The sequence below is a fragment of the Phascolarctos cinereus genome, unplaced genomic scaffold (genome assembly GCF_003287225.1).
Source record: "Phascolarctos cinereus isolate Bilbo 61053 unplaced genomic scaffold, phaCin_HiC Scaffold_7;HRSCAF=346, whole genome shotgun sequence".
Lineage (NCBI taxonomy): Eukaryota > Metazoa > Chordata > Mammalia > Diprotodontia > Phascolarctidae > Phascolarctos > Phascolarctos cinereus.
In genome coordinates, this window is record NW_027556180.1 from 134,836,142 (window position 1) to 134,842,851 (window position 6,710).

Genomic DNA, 6,710 nt, shown 5'->3' on the forward strand with positions numbered 1-6,710 from the left:
GAAAGTCTTTTTATCAATGATGATCTTCAATTCTTCTATAACTGATAATATTGGGAAGTTTTCTGGTTCACTGAGAATTTAAGTGACTAGGTCTTCCTGATTCCAAGACCAGCTCTCTATTCGCTATACCATACTGCTTCTCCATTGTTAGTTTTAAGCCAAGAAATAACTAGCTCAGTACCCCTAAGTAACATCAACACTTAACTTCTTCTTCCTTTGCCATTTACTATGTGCTTTCTCAATTCATAATCCTCATAGACCCAAATCATTATTACCTACAGGACAACTAGCATCTTCATCCAGTTTCTTCACCTTATGAAAATATCTCATATCTATTATTTGCTACCAACTGCCCCATGGTCTTTATTCTTCCTTTTGTTCTTTGTAGAACATTCTTCAATATTCTCATTTCATTACACAGGTGAGCGTCTGCCTCTGCCTCTTTTAAATGCTTTTTATTCTTTGTCTTTTTCAACTCCTCCATCCAATTCCCCTTGGAACCTCAATTTTCATATTCTTTTCAAAGGATACCCTACTTTAAAAAAATTGAAGGAGAAATAAATTCCTCAATTCCATGTTAAATAATTATTTGACTGTGGCTAAAATACAAACATTATGCACTCCATGTAAGCCACCACAAAATTCTCCCTACTTGTGGAAAGTATTTGTATGGAAAGTATTTTCAACGTTAACAGTTTTCTCCAGTAGTTCCAGCCAATATGTGTGTGTGTGCATTTCAGATTCCAAATATATACTTAAACAAATTACAGAAATAAAACTATCTTCTGATTAAAATATATTTGTATAATAATAAGACTGATTCCTATTAATTTAACAAAGAGGAGAATTTATATGGGGGTAGCATTATATCTTTCAAACACCCTTGGGGAAAAAATGCTTTCTGAAGCTGACAGTGTCAGATTCAGAGGAAATAATCTAACATGCAAATTCTGCCTTCAGTTTTTATTTTTTTCTGCATAAGAGGAGCTAAGGTCTAAAACCTTACAAATCTAAAAAAAATGGTAAAATCCGTTGCTCCAAGAGCTTTTTTCTGCTTGTTTCAAATGAAGAGAAATGTATGTTAAATATAACAATGATATTTGAGACTCTTATAAGCAAAAACAAGAGATCTTTTCCTTTGTTACAGCTTGTGATTAAATTAAAAAAGGATAAATGAAATTGGTATTCATGGTTATGTACCATACAAGTTCATTGTAATTTGAGAGAAAAATTAAATTAGCCATTAATAAATTATATGAGGAAATTTTATTGTTATTTTAGCTTTCAACCTTCCAAGATCAAGTCCATTTTTAATTGATATTGGTTGTGAAAAGCTAACTCTTTTATAGACAATTAACAGATGTACTCTGATGAGTGCAGAGATTTGAACCTGGTGTGTTTTTTGTCATCTCTAGCACATACCAAGTCTATGTGATATGTTTATGTTTCTGGAAGCTACAATCTACAAATGTATATGCATACTATGTAGGTTTGTCTCTTTACTGGAAGAGAATGTTAAAGCATTGGAGAAATATAGTCTTGAGGGTGTGAAGAATGAATTGTTCTTGAAAGATTGGAAATAATTCTTCAAATACAGAAAGCAGAGGCAAATCATAACCTGTCAGGAGACTGGACTATTGAAAGTGTCATAGAGAATAAAAGAAAGAAGGTCCAGTGAGTTTGGGGAGCTAGGTAATACATGTGACTCTTTTCATAGTGGGTATAATTTTAACATGCTAGGAGGAAGCAACTTCATATTCTCCAAAGAAAGATAATAAAAATCGATAATTATAACAGAGAGGGCATCTGCCGTGAGCACCTCTGTCCACCGCCGTGGTCTGGTGTGAAGAGAGAAAGAATCATGGGCCAGGTGGGCGATGTGAAGAACAAACTCTGTTTATTGATCTGAGGGCTCAGGCTTATATAGTACTGGATCAAGCAATAGTATCATTATTCATGAAAAGTACAAATCTAATTAAGTGATTTCCTTATTTCCTTGTACCTTGTGTGCTACTTTCTTTCCTGAGTCCTGTCCTGTACCCTATCCATTTCCTCCCTTCCTGCATCCTGTTCTCAAGAGATGGAACACGGGGGTGGTGAGCCGCCATCCTGAGTTTCACAGCTGTCGGGTTTAGTACAAACTACAGGTAAGATCCGGGCTGGCCTAAGCCCTCCAACTCCCCAGACAGGCCCTCTACGTCCATCAAATACTGGTAAGAGGAACAAGAGAACAAGAAATAAGCATTAGTAGTTGATGATTTCCTTCCTCATGTGGGTACCAAAGTGTTCATAAAAACTGAGAAATAGGGAGTCATGAGTTTTTGAGAGGATATGTTTCTAGGATTTGGCAGTGAGAATCTTGAGAATTATCAAACTGTGCAACTACTTCCAATACCTGGTTATTCACATGGAAATAAAAGATATTGATATAGTTATATCTTAACCTACCCCATCTCATGGCAGATTCACTAATCTCAGGTTCTAAAAATTATCAATTAAAAACTTTGAGGTGTCTCAGAGGTCATAGAGTTTACTTAAGCACCTATGAAAGATAATGAAACAAGAGCTTCTAAGGTTGCATGTAAGTAATAAATTGCAGAGCGAGAAATTGAAACTCGGCCCTTTCCTTCCAAATATAAGGCCTGTATTTTCAAATTCAGCTGTCTTCCCTTACCCTTTCCTATTATTTCACTACATATTCGTCTTCCACAACTATAATGATTCATAGTCACAACCTCTCTTTTTAAATTCTTTTTACTGAAACTTAAATGCAAAATAACAAAAAGAAACATGTTACAAACTTAAATACTGAAACAAATATAAAATAAGAAAAGAAAAAAAACATGGCATGTGCAATGCAGAACATAAGAGAGGATTCAAAATATATATAGCAATAAATTTCATTTCAAGAAAGCCTATATAATAAATACTATGCATTGTGTTGAGAGCTGTCCCGCCTTTTCTTTGCTTCCCTATTAGTTTTCTTTTATTCTCTGCTATGCACTTCTTAGTTCTGTTTCCTTTCTTCCTTCTTGCACCTCAGAAGGCTACAATTAAGCATAGATATATTTATATACAGATATATAGATACACATATATGTATATATATAGACATACATACATATATAGACACATACTTTCCCTATCAAATTCTACTTCTGATGTTTGTTTTTATGTTTCTCTCATGTCCTATCCCTCCTGACTGCTCTACTTTACTTTAACCTGCTGCCTTGCCCTCCTATTACGTAACCTACCTCTCCCACCAAGGATCCCTCCCTTGTCCATCCATTCCCATTAATCTAAACATCCTTCTGCACTTCCTCTTTGACCTATTCTCTCACCTTCCCCTCTAGAGATCCCTCCCTTATCTTTTTTCCCCTCCCTATTCCCTTAATGTCTTATTTTTTTCTCAATTTGGAAGACGTTTATACTCTTCTAGCTACATCTATCTATCTATCTATCTATCTATCTATCTATCTATCTATCTCTCTATCTATCTGTGTGTGTGTGTGTGTGTGTGTGTGTGTGTGTGTGTGTATGTGTATAGTACCCTCTTGAACCCATTCCTGATAAAAGTAGGTTTCCGGAACTAACAGCCCTCCTCTGCCTTCTGATTCCTCTGTCTTGGTTCTTCCTCTCACACCTCATTTGTATAAGATAATTACTCTTTTTAGCTGTTCCCAAAAAGGTTTACTTTTTCAAATCCTACATATCATATTTAGTGCTACCCCAATCTTTCTTACAAACTACCCAATGACTAATAACAATCTTAGACATATGTTTTATATTTTACATAGATAAAAGTAAACTGTCTTCATTGAGTCCCTTGTAATTAATCTTTGGTATGTACTATATTTCTCTTGGCTCTTGTATGTCAAACCTTCTATTAAATTCAGGTTTCTTTTTTTTTTTCATTTTTAACAAAGTTCTGAAAATCTGACAATTCATTAAATGTCTTTTTTTTTTTTTTTTTTGCTTAGCTTTGCTGGGTATGATATTTTTAGCCGGAACCCCAGTTCTTTTGCTTTTCAATACACAGTGTTCCAAGACCTTTGGTATTTTAGTGTCACTGCTGTTAGGTCGTGTCTGATACTAATTGTAGCTCTGCCATCTTTAATTTTTTTTTCCCTTGTTTTTCATAATAGTTTATCCTTGAGCTGGGGATTTTGGAATTTGACTATGATATTCCTGTGTGTTTTCCTCTTATGATCTCTTTCAGTTGATGATCAGTGGATTTTTCTTTCTATTTTTACTTTCCCCTCTTGTTCTAATGCTTCAGAATAAATTTCTTTAATTATTTCTTTTATCATTATATCAAGATACTGTTTTTGATCATAGCTTTCAGGTAGTCCAATTATTCTTATGTTTTCTCTTCTTCATCTGTTCTCTAGATCAGTTGTTTTTCTTATTCACATCTCTTCTCTTTTTTCATTCTTTATATTTTGTTTTATTATTTCTTGATATCATATAACTTTGCTGGCTTCCCCTTGCCCAATTTTGTTATTCGAGGAGTTGTTTTTTTCCATAAGATTTTGGGTCTACTTTTCTATTGGTTAAATTTCTTATCAAAATTTTCTTGTTTTTCTTGGATTATTCTTATTTTTTTTTCTTTTTAGTTTTTCCTTCATCGCTCTCATTTCATTTTTTTAAGTTCTTCTATGAATTCTTTTTGAACAGGTGACCATTTGGGGTAGAAGAAGGTTTTTTGTTTGTTTTGTTTTGTTTTTTGTGTTTTTGCTTTAGTATCCTCCTCTGAAGACAAACCCTGGTCTCTTTTCCCACAGTAATTCTTTATGGTTGGATTCCTTCTCCTTTTGCCTATGTATTTTTTTTTAACTTATAGTAACTTAGCTTTATAATCACCTGTAGTCCTGGTGTATAGTTTGGTTCTTCTGGCCTCAGATCCTCCTTCATTCCTCACTGCTGGCCTGAAACTGGAACATGGACCTCCAGTCTCCTGTAAGTGCCCACAGTAAGTGGCTTGCCCATCCCACTGCTTCTGCCCTGTCCTGCTTCCTTTTCATCCCAGCTGTGTCCCTGAAGCACAGCTATGTCTGGAGTTCCCTTTTCAGCAGAGTTTCCCTCAATCTTCCTGGGTCAGATGCCCAATACCCTTCACTGTCCCTTGGGTAAAAGTTCCTCAAGTTAGGGTGGAGGTAGCCTCCCAACACAGCTGATCCCAGGGTTTGCTGCTTGTTGTTTGAGAGGACCTAGGACCTAGCCTGGAGGTGTTTACTCTTCACAGGGACCAAACCTCATCCTGGGATTTTTCTAGTGATCTTCTCCATTGTCCCAAGGAGGAGCCCTGTTCTAGCCCTACTCTTATTTATTTTTACTGCTCAATATCATTTTAACAACACAACACCCTCATACCCAAGAGTTATACTACTTGGAAACCCAGGTTGAATTTTCAACTAGGAAGAATCTACCTGATTCAAGAGCTACATTATCCAACTAACATCTGTTCCTTTCTTTGTTATAGTCATCTATAACATGTTATCACCTGTCTATAGGATCATAGAGATAGCACTCTAAGGGACTACAGAAGATAGCAAGCCCAATCTCCCACATTGTTTAGACTAGAAAGCTAAGGATATCCAACTGAAATTTAAGTACACAAGTACAAAGCATCAGAGGTATATTAAAATTCTATCTTGTTATAGTTCCCCCAAACAACTTACCAATTCATGGAGTAAGTATATATGTATCTAGTATAAGATAACAATGAATAGAAATGGGAATTAAGGGTATAAAGATACTAAAGCAAAAAGATATAAGCCATTTGCAAAAATTGCTCCCTAAAGTAAGGTCACATCCAGAGCCTTTGTGCTAAATTTGGGAAAGCAAGCTGGGCCCTAATAGAACAGGCCCATAGATTGGAAGAAGCAGATAAGCCCCAAGCATAAATAGTAAAATCAGAAAAAAAAAAGTTATGCAAATTAAGGAAATCCAAACTATCACTGTCATCTTTGAGATGATATTGATATGTCAGTCAATGAGTAAACACAAGGGTGAGGCCATCTTCTGTTATTAGCATCTTATAAGAATGGGACTGCAACATTCTGTTCCTTGATCACTCATCGACCTGGCCAAGAGTCCACACTGCAGGTGTGCTCCCAGTTTAGATCCACAGTTACATAAACTATTCTATGTACCTGTCTTCTCCCCCCTGCCTCTTCCCCGTACCTTCTACCTCCTTCTTCTGCCTGATTTCTCTGTTCCACTGCTCTCTGCCTCTATACTCTCTCTATGCCTTATTAAAGTGTGATTGATGCCTTCCTCCCCAGGTGCTATCAGCCTGATCATTCCCTGCAAATACCAAATAACCAGACTTCCTTGCCCTGAGCTGACTGGAAAGTTCTTTGTAATCTCCTTGTTAAGGCACAAAGTTGGGCACCAGACTGGGATTACTTGTTTGTGGCAGCACCACCACAATGGGCCCCTCAAAAAATACTGCTTAAGCTATGCTTTCTACACCAAGCTTTGTCCTTATCTCCTCAGATTTTAGTTCCCTACCAGATCTTACAAAAATTACTATGTACATATTTTGTATACAAGTGTTAATTACCATGTTGTAAACCCACCTTCTTCACCATCCCCCAAAACAATAGACTGTATTTAGAGCAAGCACTGACACATTTTTATATGTGTATCCTCAGCATCTAGTACGGTGTTTAACATACAGAAGGTTCTGCCTAAATATTTGTTGT